Below are 26,558 nucleotides of genomic sequence, written 5' to 3'. Positions count from 1 at the left end.
GCCACTGGATCTGGATCTGGAAAGTTGTCTCGGGTTGACTTTTTGCCCGAAACCCTAGCTCATGTTGCCATGTTCATCGTGTCGTAACTTTGCATCCGTAGCTTCGTTTTGGGCATATAGCATATCAAAATGTTCATCTCAGAGAGTACATCATTTCATCTCATTGCACCTTTTTCATTTGAGTTCATCTTGATGCCCGAAATGCTGTTAGAAGAGTGCTACTTGAGATAATTGTCAGATCTACTACTCCATTTAGATATTTGTCATTTTTGCCATGATTATTGTGTGCATGATATGCCCATGAGCTCTACATATGTTTTGTTAAGGGTTTTGCCATATTTCCAGAGGTGCAACCCATGTATTTTTGTGATGTGTGTGGTGACTAGCACAAGCTTGCAAAGTGAGGCACTTGGTAATGCTGATTTCAGGGACTTAGCATTTCCACTAAGTCCTTGAGCTGTTTATTTTATATGGCCATATGTTCATGTTGTTTCCTAGTGATTCGTGCCTCTTTTGAGGATGGTCAGTAAGGATGTTTTGTTAATCTTGTAGAGCTCTATCCATCCATGTCTTTGTTTGCAATTATGGAGCTCCCTAGCTTGAGTCAATCGAGCTCTACTTTTGCTACTTCGTGAATCTGGGCAGATTGTCTACTTGTTAGCGATTTTGCCGATGATGTTGTAGTTGATCCGTGCATGCTATGCTATTGTTATTGCCATGTCTAGCTTTAATTTTGTGTATTCTTGATGGGTGTATGCTTAGCTTGTCATGACTTGCTCCGTAGTGAGTGCATCGAGCTCATAAACATGCCTGCTTGATATCTGTTTCAGCATGCTCCAGTTTTCACTAAGTCTGAGAACTGATTATGTTTTTGCCATGTTCACATGCTTGCAATTGTATTTTCTGATCCCTTTTGGCTCAAGGTCACTAAGGGACTTTAGTTAAGCTCTTTGAGTAGCCCCATGCCATGCTTTACTTTGCCATGTTCAGGTCCTGTAGCATATAGTTTTGTTGCTTCGAAGAGTGCTATCTGATCTGAAATTCCAGACAAGTGTTAATTTCACTAAGTCTGAGATCTGTTTACCATATGCATTTTTGCCATGCTTGTTTGAACCTGTTAATGGATGAATTGGCCGTAGCTCAGTGCTAGACTTTTGTTAAGCATCATGAATGCATCCCTGCCATGTATTTTTATGCCGTGTTTGGGTGCTGTAGCATGTTCATCTCGTTGCATTTAGATGGCTACTTGCTGTAAATCGCAGAACGTGGTCATATTTGAATCGCTTGCCATTTCCAAACCTTAACTCCGATTCCGGCGTTCTTTATATCGTTTTCAAGCGATTTCATCTCATCTTTCTAGTGGCATACTTGGATTTCCAAGTTGAGGCCAGGTTCATGCTTTCCTTGTCAAATCTTGCATATGCATCCCGCATCGCATCCCGCATAGCATACCATCCTTGCATCACATTGTTTGATCCTTGGACGTGGTTGATTGTGTCCTTGTTGCTTGTTTGTCTTGTTTGGGTAGAGCCGGGAGAAGAGTTTGCTAACGAGGAGCCCGTTGAGTTTGCTTTCGAGGATCCAGTCAACTCTGACAACTTTGCAGGCAAGATGATCATACCCTCGAAATCACTACTATCTTTGCTATGCTAGATTGCTAGCTCTTTTGCTATGCGAATGCTACGATGCCTACCACTTGCTTTCAAGCCTCCCAAATTGCCATGTCAAACCTCTAACCCACCATGTCCTAGCAAACCGTTGATTGGCTATGTTACCGCTTTGCTCAGCCCCTCTTATAGCGTTGCTAGTTGCAGGTGAAGATTGGAGGCCGTTCCTTGTTGGAACATTTATTTACTTGTTGGGATATCATTATATTGCCATGTTATCTTAATGCATCTATATACTTGGTAAAGGGTCGAAGGCTCGGCCTCTCGCCTAGTCTTTTGTTCCACTCTTGCCGCCTTAGTTTCCGTCATATCGGTGTTATGTTCCCGGATTTTGCGTTCCTTACGCGGTTGGGTTATAATGGGAACCCCTTGATAGTTCGCCTTGATTAAAGCTTTTCCAGCAATGCCCAACCTTGGTTTTACCATTTGCCACCTAGCCTCTTTTTCCCTTGGGTTTCCGGAGCCCGAGGGTCATCTTATTTTAGCCCCCCTGGGCCAGTGCTTCTCTGAGTGTTGGTCCAAACTAGAGTCATGTGTAGCGCCCCCTCGGGGAAACTCGAGGTTTGGTTTTAGTTGTATGGAGTGCTCATCTGAGTGTGCCCTGAGAACGAGATATGTGCAGCTCCTATCAGGATTTGTCGGCACATTTGGGCGGTGTTGCTGGTCTTGTTTTAACCTGTCGAAGTGTCTTAAAGAACCGAGGTACCGAGTCTGATCGGAACGTCTCAGGAGGAGGTCTATTCCTTCGTTGACCATGAGAGCTTGTCATGGGCTAAGTTGGGACTCCCGTGCAGGGATTTGAACTTTCGAAAGCCGTTCTCGTGGTTATGGGCAGATGGGAATTTGTTAATGTCCGGTTGTAGATAACTTGAACCTTAACTTAATTAAATTGGATCAACCGTGTGAGTTATTGTGATGGCCTCTTCTCGGCGGAGTCCAGGAAGTGGACACGGTGTTGGAGTAATGTTTTGCGCAGGTTGTCCTTCAGTTATGCGTTCGCGCTTTGCCTACTCTTCTCACTCTCTTTTGCGAACAGGATAGCCACCATATATGCTAGTCGCTTGCTGCAGCTCCACATATATTTACCTTGCCTTACCTATTAAGCTTAAATAGTCTTGATCGCGAGGGTGCGAGATTGCTGAGTCCCTGTGGCTCACAGATTACTATTAAACCAGATGCAGGGCCTGATGATTCCGCTCCAGATGACGCGCTTGAGCTCAAGTGGGAGTTCGATGAGGACTCTCGACGATACTATGTTTCCTTTCCTGATGATCAGTAGTGGTGCCCAGTTGGGGGTGATCGGGACCGTGTTGCATGTTGGGTTATCTTTTATTTTGGCGCCGTAGTCGGGCCATGAGTGTTTGGTTGATGTAATGTTATTTATGTACTTGATTGACGTGGCGAGTGTAAGCCAACTATGTTATCTCCCCTTTTGTTAATTATATTACATGGGATGTTGTGAAGATTACCTAACTTGCGACATATGCCTTCAATGCGATTATGCCTCTAAGTCGTGCCTCGACACGTGGGAGATATAGTCGCATCGAGGGTGTTACAGGTAGTGTCGGATAGATATACGAGAACTTGTTGTTCGACCAATCTCTCGGAGAAGGAGAGGTGGTCGATATCACTTCTCTCTGTATGCATATATGTTCATGACGATCTTCTGTTTCCTTCATTTGCTTACTAGCTAGCTAGCGTGTCTAGTCCTCTCAATACGTATGTATAGTGCATAGTGTCGACCAAACACGGACATAAGAGAGGACACTTCTCTCTATTAATTATAGCTAGCTAACACAATATATGAAACACCTAAATTAACCCCCCAAAACCCCCAAACCCCCCCCTTCAAAAAAAACAAAAACCCTAGCCACAGAAATGCTGACGCGTGGATGCCTATTGGTCCCGGTTGGTGCCACCAACCGGGACCAAAGGCCCTCCTGCCCGGGCTCTGCGCACAGGCCATGTGGAGGCCCATCTGTCCCGGTTCTGGATTGAACCGGGACTAAAGGGACAGGGCATTAGTACCGACCCTTTAGTCCCGGTTCAGGAACCAGGACAAAAGGCCCTTACGAACCGGGACAATAGGCCCTTTTTCTACTAGTGCTACTAGGGAAAACCCTAGTAGTAGCGCGGGTTTAATGCCCACTAGTAGCGCGGGAGACAGCGCTACTAGTAAGGCGCTACAGCTATTCCATAGCGGTAGCGCGTGCTATAGGCGCTACTGCTAAGACATATAGTCGCAACATTTGTTCACTACCGCGCTATTGCTAATATAGCTACTAGTAGCGTGTTTACTCTCCATCGCTACTAGTATTCTTTTTCTCATTTTTTATTTTTTAGTGTATTTATACGCCGTTATACAAATTTTGGTACAATACCAATTATGAGGTTGTTATATCAATATGTCCATAACAGTTTGTCAAATGAAGGTGGATTTGGTTCAGGTGGAGGGAACATGTGGTGCATGTCAAAAGTATACTACTAATCCAAACTTGATCTAGTTCTCACACCATATGATAGAATAAGTCTCCTGGTTGTCGGTGTCAAAACCGGCCAATCTCGGGTAGGGGGTCCCGAACTATGTGTCTGAGGATCGAGGGTAACAAGGGACAAGTGGGACATAATGTTTACCCAGGTTCAGGCCCTCTTAATGGAGGTAAAACCCTACGTCCTGCTTGATTGTATTTGATGAGTATAGGGGTTACAAGAGTCGATCTACCTCGAGATCCTAATGGCTAAACCCTAGCTGTCTAGCCTATGAGAATTCGGATAGCCTCTACGGACTAAACCCTCTGGTTTATATACACACAGGAGGGACCCAGGGTTGTACAGTGTCGGTTTGTGGGGGAAGGAAATAACATATCCGGACACCAATCTTGCCATCCACGCATAGGCGAGTCCTACCCAGACACAGGGGAAAGTCTTCATCTTGTATCTTCATGGCCCATTAGTCCGGCCCATATCAAATAGCTCGGACACCCGAGGACCCCCTAATCCAGGACTCCCTCAGTAGCCCCTGAACCAGTCTTCGATGACGATGTGTTCGGCATGCGGATTGTCTTCGACATTGCAAGGCGGGTTCCTTCTCCCGAACAATTTAAATCAATTCCCTAAATAAAGGAACTGCATTCAGCTCTGTATAATTGACACAACCCTTAGCCACGAAGGCAAGATATCTAAATAAAACAATCTTTTTACTGACAACTTTTCGGTGAAACGTCACATTTGGCCCTTTAACATTTCGAACCATTTTCATGCCTCCCGCTTCGCGTTTCTAGGCACAACCTCCATTGGTGCATCTTATCAAAATAGAGATCGTGCCCGCCCATTGCGGGATCCTCATCAATACGGTTTTGGGTAATCCAACCATGCCATTCACATGATCCCTTTGGGAACAAGCGAGTTTTAAGACTTGAGAGGGGGGGGGGGGGCGTTTGGTATTCACCGCCTATATAAGAGGGTAAAGATTCCTCCTTTTTCCCCACGCCTTCTTCCTTCTCCAGCCTTCCCTTCTTCTGAGCTCCGACGCCCAAAATCTCAATCTTTCCCACCGCCACCAGCCTCTACAGCCATGTCTGGATCTGGTTCTAAGGGCAAGTGGAGGCCTCCTCCATCACTTAGAAGGACATCGAGGAGCTCTGGGGGGCGGGATATCTCTCCACGGATATCGCACACAGGCTCCCTGCCAAGGATCAAGTCATCCCCACTCCGGAGCCCGGCGAAAGGGTTGTATTCATTCCCCACTTCCTCCGAGGACTAGAGTTTCCCCTCCATCCCTTCGTCCGGGCCTCATGTTCTACTACGAGATAGATTTCCATGATCTAGCCCCGAATTCTTTCCTCCACATATCGGCGTTCATCGTCGTGTGTGAGGCGCTACTCCGCATCCCCCCACACTTTGGCCTACGGCTCAAGGTCTTCAATCTGAAGCCGAAGGTGGTCGATGGGCAGCATGTGGACTACGGCGGCGCCATGGTAAGAAAGCTCATCAACGCTGTCTGGCCAAGGGGGCCTTCATGGAGACTGTCAAGGTGTGGTAGCTGTTGGGGAACATAGTATTTCAAAAATTTCCTATGTTCACGCAAGATCTATCTAGGAGAAGCATAGCAACGAGCAGGGAGAGTGTGTCTATGTACCCTCGTAGACCGAAAGCGGAAGCATTTATCAACATGGTTGATGTAGTCATACGTCTTCACGATCCGACCATCCTAGCACCGAATGTACGACACCTTCATGTTCAACACACGTTCAGCTCGATGACGTCCCTCGTACTCTTGATCCAGTTGAGGCCGAGGGAGAGTTCCGTCAGCACGACGGTGTGGCGATGGTGATGATGAAGTTACCGATGCAGGGCTTCGCCTAAGCACTACGACGATATGACCGAGGTGTGTAACTGTGGAGGGGGGCACCGCACACGGCTAAGAGAAACTTTGATGTCTTTGGGGTGCTCCCCTTCCCCGTATACAAAGGAGGGAGGGAGGAGGCGGCCGTCCTAGGGGGCGCGCCAAGCATAGGGAGTCCTACTAGGACTCCCAAGTCCTAGTAGGATTCCCTTTCCTATTCGGAGTAGGAAAGAAGGAAAAAGAGGGAGAGGGAGAAGGAAAAGGAAAAGGGGAGTCGCGCCCCCACCCCTTGTCCAATTCGGTTTGGGCATGGGGAGGCATGCGCCACCTCTTAGCCCTTCTCCCCTCTCTCCACTAAAGCCCAATAAGGCCCATTACTTCTCCCGGTGAATTCCCGCAACTCCCCGATACTCCAAAAAATACCCGAATCAGTCGGGACCTTTCCGATGTCCAAATATAGCCTTCCAATATATGAATCTTTAGCTCCCGACCATTTCTAGACTCCTTATCATGTCCATGATCTCATCTAGGACTCCGAACAAACTTCGGTCATCAAATCACATAACTCATAATACAAATCGTCATCGAACATTAAGCATGCGGATCCTACGGGTTCAAGAACTATGTAGACATGACCGAGACACATCTGCGGTCAATAACCAATAGCGGAACCTGGATGCTCATATTGGCTCCTACATATTCTACGAAGATCTTTTTCGGTCAAACTGCATAACAACATACGTTATTCCCTTTGTCATCGGTTGCCCGAGATTCAATCGTTGGTATCATCATACCTAGTTCAATCTCATTACCGGCAGGTCTCTTTACTCGTTCCGTAATGCATCATCCCACAACTAACTCATTAGTCACATTGCTTGCAAGGCTTATAGTGATGTGCATTACCGAGAGGGCCCAGAGATACCTCTCCAAGACACAGAGTGACAAATCCTAATCTTGATGTATGCCAACCCAACAAACACCTTCGGAGACACCTGTAGAGCATCTTTACAATCACCCAGTTACATTGTGACGTTTGATAGCACACTAAGTGTTCCTCCGGTATCCGGGAGTTGCATAATGTCATAGTCATAGGAACATGTATAAGTCATGAAGAAAGCAATAACAATAAACTAAACGATCATAGTGCTAAGCTAATAGATGGGTCTTGTCCATCACATCATTCTCCAATGATGTGATCCCGTTCACCAAATGACAACACATGTCCATGGCTAGGAAACTTAACCATCTTTGATTAACGAGCTAGTCAAGTAGAGGCATACCAGGGACACTCTGTTTGTCTATGTATTCACACATGTACCAAGTTTCCGGTTAATACAATTCTAGCATGAATATTTATCATGAAATAAGGAAATATAAATAACAACTTTATTATTGCCTCTAGGGCATATTTCCTTCAGTCTCCCACTTGCACTAGAGTCAATAATCTAGTTCACATCGCCATGTGATTTAACACCAATAGTTCACATCGTCATGTGATTTAACACTCTATAGTTGACATCGCCATGTAACCAATACCCAAAAGGGTTTACTAGAGTCAATAATCTAGTTCACATCGCCATGTGATTAACACCCAAAGAGTACTACGGTGTGACCATGTTTTGCTTGTGAGAGAGGTTTAGTCAATGGGTCTGCCACATTCAGATCCGTATGTATTTTGCAAATTTCTATGTCTATAATGCTCTGCATGGAGCTACTCTAGCTAAATGCTCCCACTTTCAATATGTATCCAGATTGAGACTCAGTGTCATCCAGATCGCTGTCAAAGCTTGCATTGACGTAACTCTTTACGACGAACTCTTTATCACCTCCATAATCGAGAAATATTTCCTTAGTCCTCTAAGGATAATTTTGACAGCTGTCCAGTGATCTACTCCTAGATCACTATTGTACTCCCTTGCCAAAATCAGGGCAGGGTATACAATAGGTCTGGTACACAGCATGGCATACTTTATAGAACCTATGGCTGAGGCATAGGGAATGACTTTCATTCTCTCTCTATCTTCTGCCATGGTCGGGCTTTGAGTCTTACTCAACTTCACACCTTGCAACACAGGCAAGAACTCCTTCTTTGACTGTTCCATTTTGAACTACTTCGAAAACTTGTCAAGGTATGTACTCATTGAAAAAAAAACTTATCAAGCGTCTTGATCTATCTCTATAGATCCTGATGCTCAATATGTAAGTAGCTTCACCAAGGTCTTTCTTTGAAAAACTCCTTCCAAACACTCCTTTATGCTTTCCAGAAAATTCTACATCATTTCCGATCAACAATATGTCATTCACATATACTTATCAAAAAGGCTGTAGTGCTCCCACTCACTTTCTTGTAAATACAGGCTTCACCATAAGTCTGTATAAAACCATATGCTTTGATCACCTTATCAAAGCGTATATTCCAACTCCGAGATACTTGCACCAGTCCATAGATGGATCGCTAGAGTTTGCACACTTTGTTAGCACCTTTAGGATCGACAAAACCTTCTGGTTGCATCATATACAACTCTTCTTTAATAAATCCATAAAGGAATGTAGTTTTGACATCCATTTGCCAGATTTCATAAAATGTGGCAATTGCTAACATGATTCGGATAGACTTTAAGCATCGATACGAGTGAGAAAATCTCATCGTAGTCAACACCTTGAACTTGTCGAAAACCTTTTGCGACAATTCGAGCTTCATAGATAGTAACACTACTATCAGCGTCCGTCTTCCTCTTGAAGATCCATTTATTCTCAATGGCTCGCTGATCATCGAGCAAGTCAATCAAAGTCCATACTTTGTTCTTATACATGGATCCTATCTCAGATTTTATGGCCTTAAGCCATTTCACGGAATCTGGGCTCATCATCGCTTCCTCATAGTTCATAGGTTCATCATGGTCTAGTAACATGATTTCCAGAACAGGATTACCGTACCACTCTGGTGCGGAACGTACTCTGCTTGACCTACGAGGTTCGGTAGTAACTTGATCTGAAATTTCATGATCATCATCGTTAACTTCCTCACTAATTGGTGTAGGCATCACTGGAACTGATTTCTATGATGAACTACTTTCCAATTTGGGAGAAGGTACAATTACCTCATCAAGTTCTACTTTCCTCCCACTCAGTTCTTTTGAGAGAAACTCCTTCTCTAGAAAGGATCCATTCTTAGCAACAAAGATCTTGCCTTCGGATCTGTGATAGAAGGTGTACCCAACAGTTTCTTTTGGGTATCCTATGAAGACACACTTCTCCGATTTGGGTTCGAGCTTATCAGGCTGAAGCTTTTTCACATAAGCATCGCAACCCCAAACTTTAAGAAACGACAGCTTAGGTTTCTTGCTAAACCATAGTTCATACGGTGTCGTCTCAACAGATTTATACGGTGCCCTATTTAATGTGAATGCAGCTGTCTCTAATGCATAACCCCAAAACAATAGTGGTAAATCGGTAAGAGACATCATTGATCGCACCATATCTAATAAAGTATGGTTACGACGTTCGGACACACCATTATTCTGTGGTGTTCCAAGTGGCATGAGTTTGTGAAACTATTTCACATTGTTTTTAATTGAAGGCCAAACTCGTAACTCATATTCGCCTCTGCAATCAGATCGTAGAAACTTTATTTTCTTCTTACGATGATTCTCCACTTCACTCTGAAACTATTTGAACTTTTTAAATGTTTCAGACTTGTGTTTCATCAAGTAGATATACCCATATATGCTCAAATAAACTGTGAAGGTCAGAAAATAATGATACCCGCCGCGAGCCTCAACACTCATTGGACCGCATACATCAGTATGTATTATGTCCAACAAGTCAGTTTCTCGCTCCATTGTTCCAGAGAACAGAGTCTTAGTCATCTTGACCATGAGGCATGGTTCGCAAGCATTAAGTGATTCATAATCAAGTGATTCCAAAAATCCATCAGCATGGAGTTTCTTCATGCGCTTTACACCAATATGACCTAAACGGCAGTGCCACAAATATGTTGCACTAGCATTATCAACTTTGCATCTTTTGGCATCAATATTATGAATATGTGTATCACCACGATTGAGATTCAATAAACCATTTATATTGAGTGTATGACCATAGATGGTTTTATTCATCTAAATATAACAGCAATTATTCTTCGATATGAATGAATAACCGTATTGCAATAAACATGATCCAATCATATTCATGCTTAACGCAAACACCAAATAACATTTATTTTAGGCACAACACTAATCCCAAAGGTAAAGGAGTGTGCGATGGTGATCTTATCAACCTTGGAATTACTTCCAACACACATCGTCACCTCATCCTTAACTAATCTCTGTTTATTTTGCAACTCCCATTTTGAGTTACTATTCATAGCAATTGAACTAGTATCACATACCAAGGGGTTGCTGTCGGTGTCAAAATCGGTGGATCTCGGGTAGGGGGTCCCGAACTGTGCGTCTAAAGATCAATGGTAATAGGAGACAGGGAGTGATACGTCTCCAACGTATCTATAATTTTTGATTGCTCCATGCTATATTATCTACTGTTTTGGACTATATTGGGCTTTATTTTCCACTTTTATATTACTTTTGGGACTAACCTATTAACCGGAGGCCCAGCCCAGAATTGCTGTTTTTTGCCTACTTCAGTGTTTCGAAGAAACGAAATATCAAACGGAGTCCAAACGGAATGAAACCTTCGGGAACATGATTTTCTCACCAAATATGATCCAGGAGACTTGGACCCCACGTTAAGAAAGAAGGGAGGCGTCCACGAGGGTGGAGGGCGCGCCCCCTGCCTCGTGGGCCCCCCTTTGCTCCACCGACATACTCCTTCCTCCTTTATATACCTACGTACCCCCAAACGATCAGATACGGAGCCAAAAACCTAATTACACCGCCGCAACCTTCTGTACCTGAAAGTGCGTTATATCGACTAGAGAGGGGGGGGGGGTGAATAGGCGATTTTTATGAAAGTCTTCAAAACGTGGAAGTTATGAAGACAAACGATAGAAATAAACCTATTACCCTGCAACGGAAGGTAGACTACACTAGGCAAGCCATAGTCAAGTATTCAATAGAGTGAAAGCACAATGACTAATAGCAGCAATGTAGTAAGGATCAGGTAGGAAGATATTGTGAAGCCACACAGAACACGCAGTCACTCAGTGAAGACAAAAGATAGTGCGAACATACAATGACTTCACAAGGAGTAACAGTAAGTAAAGGGAAGGGAAGATGAAACCAGTGACTCGCTGAAGACAATGATTTATTCGACCAGTTCCAGTTGCTGTGACAACTGTACGTCTGGTTAGGGTGGCTAGGTATTTAAACCTTAGGACACACACTCCCGGACACCCAGTCCTGAACACGCAGCTCAGGACACCCAGTCCTTACCGTATTCCCCTTGAGCTAAGGTCACACAGACCTCGCCCAATCACTCTGGTAAGTCTTCAAGGTAGACTCCCAAACCTTCACAGACTTCGTTCACCGGCAATCCACAATGTCTCTTGGATGCTCAAAACGCGACGCCTAACCGGCTGGAGGATGCACAATCCTCAAGTGTAATAAGTCTTCAGATCACACAGACAAGAAGACTTAAGTGATGCCTAATTCTCTTTGGCTCTGAGTGGTTAGGGCTTTATCCTCGCAGGGAATTCTCTCTCAAAGGCTTCGAGGTGGGTTGCTCTCAAACGACAAAATCCGTACTCTGAATCTGAGCAGCCAACCGTTTATGGTTGTAGGGGGTGGGCTATTTATAGCCACTTGGCAACCCGACTTGATTTGTCCGAAATGACCCTGGGTCACTAAGGAACTGACACGTGTTCCAACGGTCAGATTTCAAACTCACACGACAACTTTACTTGGGCTTCAAGCAAAGCTGACTTGCCCGACTCTGGACAAGATTCGCTCTCAAAGTCTTCACTCGAAGACATAGGTTTTGTTTAGGCATCACTTCAGTCATTCTGACTGGTTCTCTTGGACCCCACTTAACAGTACGGTGGTTCCTATGACTCAACACAGAAGAAAGAGAACTACGAAAGATCTAAGTCTTCGAGCTCCATAGGCTTCATGTGGTGTCTTCTCTTGTCATATTCTTCAATGTGAATATCTTCATATACCACCTTTGATTTCAATGTCTTCATACATTTTTAGGGGTCATCTCTGGTAGGAAAACTGAATCAATGAGGGACTTCTACCTGTGTTATCCTGCAATTCTCACAAACACATTAGTCCCTCGACTAGGTTTGTCGTCAATACTCCAAAACCAACTAGGGGTGGCACTAGATGCACTTACAATCTCCCCCTTTTTGGTGATTGATGACAAATTAGTTGAAGTTTTCAACGGGGAATATAATCTGTGAAATTGTAAAGGATAAGGAATTGTCTTCATAAGTTGCAAGGGCTCCCCCTGAAGATGTGCATATAAGTAATTTGCTTTTGGAATGCAAATGCACATGGCAGGTTGTACTTGTGGAGATCCACTTCAACTTATGATGACAATCCACTATGCATGTGAAAGTATATGAAGATAATGACATGCATAATGGAAAATGGACGTCTGTAGAATGATCAAGTGCGGAATTTATCATCGCACATGCGTAATTTATCATCGCAACACAAGGTGGCAAATAAGTAGCAGACGACCATCGAGTTTAAGTGTTACAACTCAAAGAACAAAATGTAGCAAAACGAGAGTTGTAAGCACGAAGCAAAATATAAAGCACCCGCCCATATGGACCCGCTTGAAGACTATCAACCTCATATGCTTCTCCCCCTTTTGTCAGTAAGGACCAAAAAGGTTTGAAGACATAGAGCATCTACTTGTTCCCATGAGGAGTAGGTGAAGCAGCAGGGTCGTTGGTTGTGTTTGGCGGTGCTGAAGAGCTTGGAGCAGAGTCGAAGCGTGCTGAAGGAGGTGGCGGTGAAGTAGCATCGTCTTCATCCTCGATTACTCCAGCATTCACAGTTGCAACAGAGGAAGAGAACTCAGAGTCTTCAAGGGATGGAGTTCGTCGCAGCACTGCCCTTCAAGGAGGTGTGGAGTCAAACTTGAATCGCTCAGTGAAGCCATCCTCTTGAAGATCATCTTCAGAACACATCAGTGTTAGCCCTTTCCATGTGCGGCGAGAGGTTTCATGGGCAACAAAAGCATTCTTGGTGGCAAGATTGCGAATGCGATTAACATCCACCAAGAGGTTTTGCATCTGACGCTTCAGCCAGTCATGATGCCTATCATGTTTCTGATGAAGAGCCACAAGAAGCTCTCAGTCGTTGAGAACACGAGTGCGCTTCTTGGGTCGTGGAGCAGTTGTACTGTCAGTGGCTTCAATGAGAGCAGGATGCGGTGCATGTGTAGTGCCAGCCAAAGGATACACACGAGTTACGGCTTCAACGCCTTCAACGTTCTGAGTGAAACTTTGATGCTTTGCATTCTGAAGACTGAGAGGTTCCTTGGTAGGCTCAGGATAGATGGCTTCAATAGACATATCCACATCAGGCAAAAAGATCCGATGGTTGCGGGCCGAGGGCTGATATGAGATAGCGGAGTGAAGTTTGATCAGCCGTATCACCCAAGGGGCGTAGAACTTCAAACCAGATAGATCAGAGCCAGATGCAGCAAGTTGGCAAATGAAGAAATCCTGTATATTGAAGCATTTTCCATGAAGAATGTAGAAGACCAAAGTCTTCATTGCACCTTCTAGCTTGGCATGGGGAGAATGTCCTTTGATTGGCCAGAGAGTTCGCCTTATGATGTGATAAATGGTTCTTGGAAGATACTCAAGGTCTTCAACGAAGAACTCTGTGGGATAAGCAGCATCTTGGGGCGATGGCTTCATCATATTGAGCATCTGACTCATATTAGGTTCAGTCTTCTGAAAGATGCTCTCAATAGCTTCACTATGAAGCTGACAGCCATGCTCGTAGAGATCGCCAGGAGTGGGAAAACCAGTGAGCTCAATGATGTCAAAGGCTTTGGCTTCGTGATGAACGTTTCCTGTCATCCACTCCAGGACCCAAGTCTTCGGATCTCTGCTATACTCGCGGATGTGAGTGTGGCATAGAATTGGAGCAGCAACTCTTCATTCCAATGCTCTTGGTCAGTGACGAACGACAACAGTCCAACCTCTTTGAAGCAATCCAGAGCTTCTTCCAGACAGGGTAGACTAGCTATTGCTTCAATGTCAAGGCGCTTGTGTGGGAAGATGCGACCTTGGTTGTAAAGAACGCATGAGTAATAGCTTCGCTGCGGATAACTCCAGAACCGATCAGATGATATTCTTTCCCTGGAGTAGGGGTTCCTGGAGCTGTTGAAGAATGTGTTGTCTGCTCTGAAGCCATTGATATTGAAGGAGCCAGGTGCTGATGCAGGACCTGGGAACCTTGGCAATCTTGGGATTGGCTTCTGTACCTGAGGCCTATGCTCAACATGATAGTCGAATTGGGGACCAACAGCAGATGCAGGAACAGAAGCAGCGGGATCAGTGGCTTCGCTGACTTCTGGTGCTTTTGTTGGTGAGGGCTCCACATTTGCTTCAGCCATGACAGCGTCAGTGGCTTCAGTGGTGTTGGTGGTGGCAGCCGCAAGATTTTTAACCTCCACTTGACGAGCTGGAGGGTCGCTTACAATCACGTTCTCCTCGAGAACTGCTTCTTGGTGGGACAGGGGAGTAGCAGCTTGTGGTACTTCTTCATCGGCTGATGCAGCTGGAATGTCTTCAGCAGTTTTAGCTTTAGACGCAGAGACTTGAGGCCTTGGACCTTTGTGAAGCCTGCGCAACACGGGCGACGCCTGTGGAGTTTGTGTTGGCTGGGCCTCAGAGTCATCTTCCTCTTGTGGGCGATCCGCCCACGAAGCATCCTGTGCTATTGGTGTCAGTGGACGACCAATGTTGATGAGTTCACTGTGCGTGAGCACAGGCGATGATACCTGTTGGTGCTCTAGCTAAGGAAGGGCTGCATCATCTTCAACATGGTCATGGTGACCAATGTCCTCAGCAGCGAGGGGATCAGCTGCTGGAAAGTCTTCAGCTTCATGAGCCTCTGTGAAAGCAGGCTCATGGACAGTCAGTTGACGTTCTTGTGGATCGGCGTCGGGGTGAACCGTGGAAATGGGTTCAACAATCAAGGGCTCTGTGGGAGCAGCCCATTCCTTCTTGGTCATTCTTTTCTTCTTGGCGGGGGCAGTAGCAGAGGCTTCAGGATGTTTTCTCTTCCTTGCTTCAGCCTCAGCAGTCCTGGTCTTCTTTAGTTCTGAAGCGGTTGACCTGGCCTTTGGCTTCGGGCCAGTCATGCTAGTTGGGAAGACAAGGGGATCTGCCTCCTGCCTTGGTGCTTCAGGTTCAGCCATAGCGGGCTTCTTCTGCTTCTTGGCAGCCATCCTGGGGTCGATGCCAGGATGCCCAAGGGCCTTGCGCTTCTCAGCCTCATTGTAGGCTTGCACACACCTATCAGCCAGGACCTTCATGCGCTCACGAGAACCCTGAGCTTCTGCACGTTTCTTTAGAAAGGCTTCCTTGAGCTCGTGCAGCATAATCTTGAAATTCTTCATGTCTTGCACGCTGAGGTTGGACATATGCTTCTTGAACTGAGATTTCTCAAAGTCAATCTTCTGCTTCAGTTCGACAATGCGCTGGGCGATAGCTAACTCTGAAGCAATGGCGCCATGGAAGGCGACACTGAGGCCAATGGGTAGTTGGAGATCGTCGAAGATGATGTTTGGCGTGTCAAACCATTCATCAATGAAGTTGTGAATGACTGTTACATCAAAGAGAGGCAGATCATTGAATATTTCTGCTTCTTCTTTGCTCTTGATGAGTTGCTCAAGAGCGTCATCTGCAAGATCTTCATCACTTGATAGATCAATGTCATCATTGCGCAGAATGGCAGCAGCTGTTAGCTCTTGGCCGGTGTGTGGCAGAGGCATCTTGACCTTCTGGGGCTTGGAGATGCGTGATAAATCTTCGGACTGCACACTGTCTTCAGGAGGTGCAGTTGCCAGTGGCTTCGCCCATGAGATTTTTGGTGAAGGGTCAGGCTTTGAAGCTTTAGGCTTCTTCAACTTCTTTGGCTTCGGCGCTGTAGGTGCTTCATCTGATTCAGCGTCAGCTGCAGGCTCATTCACTGCAGTCCCTTGAACCAAGATATGGGTGATGAGGCCTTCAAGGTTGTAGAAAGGACCGACGACATTGGGTTCTGCATCTCGTGTGCCATCAACCCTTGGAGCTGAGGGACTAGGGTTGAAGTCTAGTCCCAGTGTCTTCTTGTTTTGCTTCGCTGAGTTTTGGGCAAACTAGAAGTTGCACTTGAACAGAATGTCATCACGACACCATAGTAGTGACGATGGGTGTGCATCAGCAGGCTGTGGCCCACGGACCATGCAGGGATAGAAGCCTTGTTCAATGGCTTCATCTCTGGACCTGGGTTGAAGATTCTTGTATAGGATGTCTCCCCACGGTCTCTTGATGGCATTTTTCTCAGCATATTCCTGGGTTACAAATCGGTATTTGAACCATTGTTCTGCCCAATATCTTCGAATCCATTGGATTCGGGTCTTGCGCTGATTGTAATCCTCTTCAGGATCTGTCTTGTACAGTTCTAAGAGGTCATCTGGCAGATCTCTAGATGTTTCTCCATGACGCTTTTTGCCACCCTTCCTTGCTGATTTTTCTGAAGCCATGAACTTTAAACTGAAAGGCTTCAACACGTTCAAAGGCTTCAAAGATTTTCGCTTGCTGGACAAGCAAGAACTTGCTTCGGGAGAATTTATATGATGCTGTAAGAATTCTGCAAATGAATGCAGACTATGAGAACCAAGGGATTCTCCCACGGACATGTACCTGTGACAGCATTAAGGTGCGAGGGAAGGGGAAGAGGTCATATGCATTCTTAGAAGATTTTGAATATAAATCAGTTTAGAAGACATTGACCTCATCGTGCGAAGACATTCACTCATAGATAAGGATTTGGTTCCAGATTTGTACGAATCCAGAGATCAGTACAAGTGAGGAATCTAACTACTTTGTGAAGCATAAGTGAATATACTAGGCATGTTATGAGATGCAGTATGAGAGAGATCTAACTTGTGTGAATAGAAACTGCTTGTGGTAGAAAGTGACAAAGCCATAGGATCAACGGTGCCGTAAAAAGGAAGTTTTATTTACCACACTAAGTACTGCTAGACGGAGTGGAAGATGAGGGCAGTTCGATCTTCCGTGCCCTAACTTGGTGACGGAGGACACCTACGGCGATGGCAGAGAGGACGATGTCCGCGGTCGGCGTGAAGACGGCGTCAGAGAGGTTGCGGCAGCGAAGCGCTTCGTCGCCGGCGTCGTCGAGGGCTAGCGGTGGCACTAGGGTTCGTGCGAGAGTGGAAGAAGAGATAATGACCGCCGTGAAGTGTGTATTTATAGGTACAGGGGCGGCACTGCATTATTACATAGGTGCCCCTGGTGATTCGCATCTGAGGAACACGTGGCCATCATGCAGAATTTTGGGGTTTGTTCCACGTCCCACGCACGCCTGGATTGTCGGGTGGTCGTTCCTACTTCTCCAGGTTTCATGTGGAGGAATGAGCATTGAAAGTGGACTTAAGGTTTGTCTTTGTATCTTCTGCTGACAAGGACGCAGAGAAGACATTCGACAGTTTCAATAGAATGCATATGATTTGGAGAGATAGAGTTTGAGATAGATAGCATAGAGAGGTTAGGGTCCGATCAAATTCACTTAGTTCAAAAGATTCAACAAGAAGACATAGCTATAAGTGAATGCTGTAGAGGACAGAACACTAGTATATATATATAATCAACATAGTGAAGATAACCATGAAGACATGTTGAGATTGAAGCCAAACCAAATGTGAAGACATAGCAAGGTAACGCCATGAGTGAAACACTTCAAAATAGAACATTTGGTGGTGGCTTTACCCACCGTATAGGAAGTATTAGACCCAGACACGGCGCACAATTATCGTGGCGCTCCGAAGTCAAATTCCACATTAATGTATTCAGACTTAGAATGTATGTCTTCATTGATTGAAGATATACTTTACTTCGTGTGTTGCACATCTAAGTCATCAATATGCATAAGGGTTAGGATGTGTGCCTGATCACAGGACATTTGAGGATTCCAGGATATTTAGCTCACACCGTAACTTGCAAAATCTCTTCTCATCCAAGGACTTGGTGAATATATCTGCCAATTGCTCTTCAGTGTTGACGTGTATGATATCAATATCTTCCTTCACAACATGATCTCTGAGAAAGTGATGACGAATTTCAATGTGCTTTGTCTTCGAGTGCTGAACTGGGTTGTTGGCAATCTTGATGGCGCTTTCATTGTCGTAGTAGAGTGGCACTTGCTTCAGATCAATGCCATAGTCCTTGAGTGTTTGCTTCATCCACAGAAGCTAAGCGCAGCAAGATCCAGCAGCAATGTATTCAGATTCAGCAGTGGAGAGAGATACACAGTTCTGCTTCTTTGAAGACCAACATACAAGTGATCGTCCCAGAAAGTGACATGTGCCTGATGTAGACTTGCGATCAACTTTGTCACCAGCATAATCAGCATTCGAGAATCCAACCAGATCAAACTCTGAGCCCTTTGGATACCATAATCCTAGAGTTGGGGTGTGAGCCAAATATCGAAGAATTCGCTTCACAGCTAAGTGATGCGACTCCTTTGGTGCCGCTTGGAATCGAGCACACATGCAAACACTAAGCATAATATCTGGCCTAGATGCACATAGATAAAGTAAAGAACCAATCATGGAGCGATATACCTTTTGATCGAACTCTTTACCATTGTCGTTAGGACCCAGATGATGCTTGGCTGGCATTGGCGTCGTGAAGCCTTTGCAGTCTTGCATACCGAACTTCTTCAGGCAATCTTTGAGATACTTCTCTTGAGATATGAAGATGCCGTTGCGTTGCTGTCGTATTTGAAGACCGAGAAAGAACTTCAGCTCTCCCATCATAGACATTTGATATTGCTCTTGCATCATATATCCAAACTCTTCACTTTACTTCTGATTGGTGCAGCCGAAGATAATGTCATCCACATATATTTGGCACACAAACAGTTCACCATCATATGTCTTTGTGAAGAGAGTGGGGTCGAGAGAACCAGGTATGAAGCCTTTGCTCTTCAGGAAGTATTTGAGTGTGTCATACCAGGCCCGAGGGGCTTGTTTGAGGCCATACAGTGCCTTGTTGATCTTGTATACCATGTCAGGATGTTTTGGATCTTCAAAGCCAGGAGGTTGTGCAACATACACTTCTTCTTCAATCTTGCCATTGAGGAAGGCTCTCTTCACATCCATTTGATAAAGAAGTATGTTGTGATGATTTGCATAGGCCAGCAGTATGCGTATGGCTTCAAGTCTAGCCACAGGAGCAAATGTTTCATCGATGTCAATGCCTTCCACTTGAGTATATCCTTGAGCAACGAGACGAGCTTTGTTTCTGACAACTTGACCATGCTCATCTTGCTTGTTGCGGTATATCCATTTGGTGACTATTATGTTGTGCTTCCGAGGATCAGGACGCTTGACCAGTTCCCATACATTATTCAGCTCAAACTGTTGAAGCTCATCTTGCATAGCTTGAATCCATTCAGGTTCCATGAAGGCTTCTTCAACTTTCTTGGGTTCTGTTATTGAGACGAATGCGAAGTTCCCACAGAAATTTGCTAGCTGAGTTGCCCTTGAACGAGTGAGTGGACCGGGTGCATTGATGCTATCAATTATTCTTTCAATCTGCACTTCATTGGCAACGCGAGGATGTACAGGGCGAAGATTTTGCTCTTGCTGATCATTGTCGTTGTTAGAAGGAATGTCTTCAGGCTGAGCATTGTCTTCATGTTGATCAGGTGCTAAGATGATAAGTTCTTCTTCAGGATGAGCTTCAGAAGGTATAATTTCTCCAGTTCCCATTAGCTTGATTGATTCACTGGATGGAACTTCATCTAGCACATTTGGCAGTTGCTCTCTTTGTGAACCGTTGGTCTCCTCGAACCGCACATCCACTGTTTCAACCACTTTGTAATGAAAGAGATTGAAGACTCTGTAGGAGTGCGAATCCTTTCCATATCCAAGCATAAAACCCTCATGTGCTTTTGGTGCAAACTTTCAGGTGTGATGTGGGTCCTTGATCCAGCACCTGGCGCCAAATACTCCGAAGTAACTGACATTTGGCTTCTTGCCAGTAAGGAGCTCATAAGATGTCTTGTTCAGAAGCTTGTGAAGATAAACACGATTGATTGTATGGCATGCAGTATCAATGGCTTCAGGCCAGAATTTTCTTGGAGTCTTGTATTCATCTAGCATCGTTCTGGCCATCTCAATAAGTGTTTTGTTCTTGCGTTCGACGACCCCATTCCGCTGTGGCGTGTACGGGGCTTGTAGGATCGAAAGTATGTCTAGAGGGGGAGTGATTAGACTACTTGACCAAATAAAAACTTAACCTTTTCCCACTTTTAGTTCTTGGAAGATTTTAGCTATTGTAGGACAAGTCAAGCAATCATCACACAATTCAAGCAAGCATGCAAAGAGTATATTGGCAGCGGAAAGTAAAGCATGCAACTTGCAAGAATGTAAAGGGAAGGGTTTGGAGAATTCAAACGCAACTGGAGACACGGATGTTTTTCCCGTGGTTCGGATAGGTGGTGCTATCCTACATCCACGTTGATGGAGACTTCAACCCACAAAGGGTAACGGTTGCAAGAGTCCAGGGAGGGCTCCACCCACAAAGGGCAACGGTTGCGCGAGTCCACACAGGGCTCCACCCACGAAGGGTCCATGAAGAAGCAACCACCCACAAAGGGTCCACGAAGAAGCAACCTTGTCTATCCCACCATGGCCATCGCCCACACAGGACTTGCCTCACTAGTGGTAGATCTTCACGAAGTAGGCGATCTCCTTGCCCTTACAAACTCCTTAGTCCAACTCCACAATCTTGTCGGAGGCTCCCAAGTGACACCTAGCCAATCTAGGGGACACCACTCTCCAAGAAGTAACAAATGGTGTGTAGGTAATGAACTCCTTGCTCTTGTGCTTCAAATGATAGTCTCCCCAACACTCAACTCTCTCCCATGGGATTTGGATTTGGCGGAAAGAAGATTTGAGTGGAAAGCAACTTGGGAAGGCCAGAGATCAAGATTCATATGGTAGGAATGGAATGTCTTGATCTCAACACATGAGTAGGTGGTTCTCTCTCAGAACATATGAGTTGGAATTGTGTATGTGTTCTGATGGCTCTCTCCACGAATGAAGAGGAGGTGGAGGGGTATATATAGCCTCCACACAAAATCCAACCGTTACACACAGTTTTCCAATCTCGGTGGGACCGAATCAACAAACTCGGTCGGACCGAAAATGTAAACCTAGTGACCGTTAGAGATTTTCGGTGGGACTGACATGCAACTCGGTAGGACCGATATGGTTAGGGTTTGGGCATAACGTAATCTCGGTGAGACCGATTACACAAACTCGGTGGGACCGAATTTGGTAATTAGCTAACCAGAGAGTTGGTCAGGCAAACTCAGTGGGACCGATTTGCTCTTTCGGTGAGACTGAAAAGTTACAAAAAGGAAACACTAAATTTACATTGCAATCTCGGTGGGACCGATTCGCTCTTTCGGTGAGACCGAAAAGTTACGAAAGGGAAACAGAGAGTTTGCAATCCCATCTCGGTGAGACCGAGATCCCTATCGGTAGAACCGAATTGCTAGGGTTTGGCAGTGGCTTATGACAAGTAAAACTCGGTGGCGCCGGATAGGAAGAATCGGTAGGACCGAGTTTGGCTTAGGGTTTAGGTCATATGTGGATATGGGAAAGTAGTTGAGGGTTTTGGAGCATATCACTAAGCACATGAAGCAAGAGGCTCATTAAGCAACACCTCATCCCTCCTTGATAGTATTGGCTTTTCCTAAAGACTCAATGTGATCTTGGATCACTAAAATATAAAATGAAGAGTCTTGAGCTTTTGAGCTTGAGCCAATCCTTTGTCCTTAGCATTTTGAGGGTTCCACTTTCACCATCCATGCCATGCCAATCATTGAGCTTTCCTGAAATAATCATCTTGGAATAGCATTAGCTCAATGAGCTATATGTTGTTATAAATTACCAAAACCACCTAGGGATTGTTGCACTTTCAATCTCCCCCTTTTTGGTAATTGATGACAACATATAGATCAAAGCTTCGACAAATGATAATAAGCATGAAATATATCGTCGCTTTGAGAAGTATGTGACAAGTAAGAGCACCCCCTAAATTTGTGCATATTTAAAATTTGCTTTGGACTGCAAATGCACAAGGAATTAGAGTCATGGGTTACTCTTTCATGTCACATACATCTTGGTGGAGCGCTTAAAATGATAAGAATGAAATACATGCACTCATCACCAAGAATAGTGAAGGATCACATAAGATAGATAAGATAATAGCATTAAGCAAGCATTAAGTATAGCTTATGATCAAACACATGATCATCAATGTCTCACAGATAATGACGTAGTATCTCAAGCACTCAAAAGCAAACAAAGTTCGAAAAACCACCAAACAAAGCAAGAGAGAAAAAAAGCAACACTCTCTCTCTCGAAGCCTATGATCTATACATTTTTCTCCCCCTTTGGCAACAAGTTACCAAAAAGTTCCTAGAAAATGCATAGTGCTAGATCGACGCTCAGGCTTGATCTTCAGGTGGTGGTGGAGTCCGGATCACTCCAAGGACGAAGGCTTCTGTAGACGCTGAAGTAGACGCTGGAGTTGGAGCTGAAGTAGATGCTGGAGCTGGTTGGGCTGGTGCTACGGCTGGAGCTGAGGCAGTTGCTCTTGTGTCAGGAACTGGCACTGCAGACGACCTCGGACCTCGTGGCACTCTGGCAAAGGCATCAGTGGTTGTCTTCCCTCTCCTCTCCTGCATGTCATCCTGGAGCTGCTCCACTGCAGTCTGAATCTCTGTCACCTTGACATCCAAGTCATAGAACTTTTGTTCCATGATCCTTTCTAAGCTTGCCTGGTTCTGAGTTAGGGTGGCTAGTCCTTTCTCAATCCGTAGGGTGGATGCAATCAGGTAACCAAGCTACTCTTGTTTGGTTTTCAAGAAATATTCAGATGCCTCCTCTTGAGTTGGCATCTTGGCAGCTTTCTCCTTCCTTGCCTTCTCCTTCTTGGCTTGTGCTTGGGCAGATGATGGTTCATTCTCAGTCATGACTACTTGATTGTCCTCAAAATCTGGATGGATGGGAAGGTGTTCCTTGTCCAATAAGTATATGCCCGTGCCCATCTTGGAGTTGATGAGCTCCTGAATCTGTTGGGCATATCCACAGCTCCTCTTCTGGTCTGCTGCTGTCCTCTTGATGGTCTCTACCATGAGGCTCATCACCTTGAATTTCTGTGGCACATCAAATACATGAAGCAAATTTATTGCATGGCCTCTGATCATCTTGTGATCACCTGACTTGGGCAAGAGAGTGTGCCTCAATATCCAATTTATAGTTGGCAGCCCTGACAGAAGATAATGCACTGAGCCAAATTTGAAAGTATCAAGAGCTTCATTGGGAATCTCCTTGTACATGTTGGACATTGAGTTATGATCCATCTTTTTCTTGGCATAAATGTCCAAATCATCTGATTGCTCCTCTGGGGCATTGATCAACTTTGCCCATTCCTCGACAGTTGATTGGTACCTCGTACCTTCAGACATCCATGTGATCCTTCCATCTGGGTAGAAGTGTGATGTGGAGTAGAACTGCGTGATTAGCTCCTCGTTCCACTTTGTGAGCTTATGCCCAACAAAGTCTGCAACTCCACACACACTAAAGCTGTCATACACTCCAGGGTAGTGTTCCTCATTTTCTTTCATGTAGGTCTAGTCGACCCATCTCATGTCACAAACTATGGGCTTCTTATCTAGCAGCACTGTCTCATAGAAGTCCTGCTGTTCCTTGGTGTGAAATCTGTAGTCCACAGCAGTCCTTCTCCTTGAAGCATACGGATCTGCTTCTCTCCACTTCCTGAGCCCTGAGTCTCTCCTGAGCTTCATATCCTCAGCCACAGGATGAGCATCATTGTGGTCTGGGATCTTGGGCTTGAGTTTTCTGAGAACTTGCTCTTCATCCTCTTCTTCAGCAGCTTCAGGCACTGGGGCCTTGTTCTTCTCAGCAGCAGGTATGCTCCTTGTATTTCTCTTTGGTGCTGTCTTGACCTTTGATGCAGCCTTGGGCTTAGATGCAGTAGCCCCTGATTTGATAGCATCACCCATTAGCTTGGGTGCCTTAGGTGCTGGTGCAGCAACCTCTTCTTCCTCTTCCTCTTCCATGATGGAAGCCTTTCCAAGCACTTTGGCTACGGTCTTCTTGACCCTTTCCTTCCTCTTCTTGCCTCCAGCAGCAACTGGCTCTTTGGGTGCAGGCTTTTCAGTTGAAGCTCTAGCCTTTGACATAGGCTGCCTGCTTGCTGGCCTTTTGATCTTCAATCTTGGCTTTGTGCCTTGAGCTGGCTCAACTCTCTTTGATGTGGCCTCTTCCTCTGCCACATAATCTTCATCTTCAGAATCAGAAGTTCTCTTCTTCCTCCGTCTAGTGGCAGCTTTTGGCAGATTGCTTGGGGTACTTCTGCTGCCATCATCTGAAGAGCTGGAGGAACTAGTGCCCTCACTCATCACCACTTGCTGTTCTGACACATTCTGGCTGTCACTCTGGTCTGACATGATGAACAAGCTGACTGCTGACCCTATGAATAGTTTATAGATGAGGTAGAGTGGATGAGCATCACAAAATGCAGAGATTTTTGCAAAAAGAATGATCCAAAAACTTAGTTTTAGTTTCCCACTAAAATCATCTCGGATCTACCGATTTTCAAACTCGGTGATACCGAAGCAGTTTTGGAACCTAAACTAGTGAACTCGGTCGGACCGAGTCACAGTTCGGTGGCACCAAGACTGCTAGGGTTTCACAGAGTTCCAAAATCGGTCACACCGATAAGTAATTCTCGATCAGACCGAGTCTCACTTGTGCAATGGCATAGGCCAAATCGGTGGGACCGAGTTTTTCAACTCAGTGGGTCCGAGATGGTTTCGGCGGAAACCTAACCCTAAAATTTTCGAATCAAACCTAATCTACGAGCGCATTGACTGGATAGGAGTGTTTCAATCGTGGCAAGAATCATGATGATCACAATGTGCTAGGAATCAGATTGGAGAATAGCACAAAGATCGAGTCCATACCCTAGTTCGGTGGAGACTCGCTACGACGGCAACGGTGGGGTAGAATTCCCGTTGACAGCGACGGAGACCAGTGACTGGAGGCGGCTGGCGGCGAGGAGATGATCCGGAGACCACGTTGGCAGAGCAAGCTATCGCGCGGGCGAAGGGGTTCAGAGAAATTTCCAAATTTTGCCCGTGACTATATATAGCCCGACCCTGTCGGTGTGACCGAGTGGAACAACTCGGTGGCACCGAGATTCATAACTGCAAGCAGTTACTGAAACTCGGTGTGACCGAAAAGTTCAAATCGGTTGCACCGAGATCGAAAACTTAGATCAACTTGATGATCTCGGTAGGACCGAAAGTGGGGTATCGGTCAGACCGAGAATCATAAAGAGGTTTTGGAAGTTTAAGTCTATGACGAATCGGGGACTCCGAGCGCTCGTCACACAGAGTGGTTCGAATCTGACTTGATCAAATTTAGTGATGCATCATGAATAGAGTTTGAGACGAGAAAAGCATAGATAGCTAGAGGAGGTTCTTAGGCACTCTTGTCCATCCACTTGGCAAAAGAAAATAAAACCAAACAATCAAAGCAACAAGTGGATGTCCTCGAATGAGTAAAATATGCAACCAGCATGCTCACACAATAAGATGGCAAATGAAACATGTGACAAGGCATGCACAACCAATTCTAGCATCTATCAAGCAGTTTGCGATGACAAGGTCATCTATATATGAGTATATTGACTTAGGAGTCAAGTGAGAACACTTGATCACAGGTCATACTCATCGTTTAAGCTCAAGTGGGGTTACCACTTTTACATAAAGCATTGTTGTGTTCACATCGTTAGAGTTGCTTTAGCTCAAGTCTTAGAGTAAAGCTCCCCCTAGATGTGATATCCCCCCTAAGAGGGATGAACTAACCTCGGGTTTTGTCGATGATGACTTCATGTAGATGTCGAAGATGTGGATGCTCAATGTTGATGTAGATCACTTGGAGCTATCCATTTGAGTGAATTGCACTTTCAATACCTACATGGGTTAGTCCCACAAGGAACAAACAAGGATATCCATAGACATAGAGTGATGCACACACAAGATGATGTCCATGAAAACTTTTAGGTTACCTTGTCCCTTGTCTTACCAACAAGAGGGTTTGTGACTCCTTGAACTAGTGCAAGATGTGGAAGTTGATTGCACTTGTTCTTTCCAAAATGATAAGAGTGAAGTATGTTGGCGGAGTCACCCTCAAGAACTCTCTAGTTCTTCTTCTTTTGGATCCACACCATCTTGATGGGAATCCTTGGAGTTGTAGTCGTACTTGATGAAGTGGAACTTGAAGTA

The sequence above is a fragment of the Triticum dicoccoides genome, chromosome 3A (assembly GCF_002162155.2).
Source record: "Triticum dicoccoides isolate Atlit2015 ecotype Zavitan chromosome 3A, WEW_v2.0, whole genome shotgun sequence".
NCBI lineage: Eukaryota > Viridiplantae > Streptophyta > Magnoliopsida > Poales > Poaceae > Triticum > Triticum dicoccoides.
Note: the sequence above shows the minus strand (reverse complement) of the source record.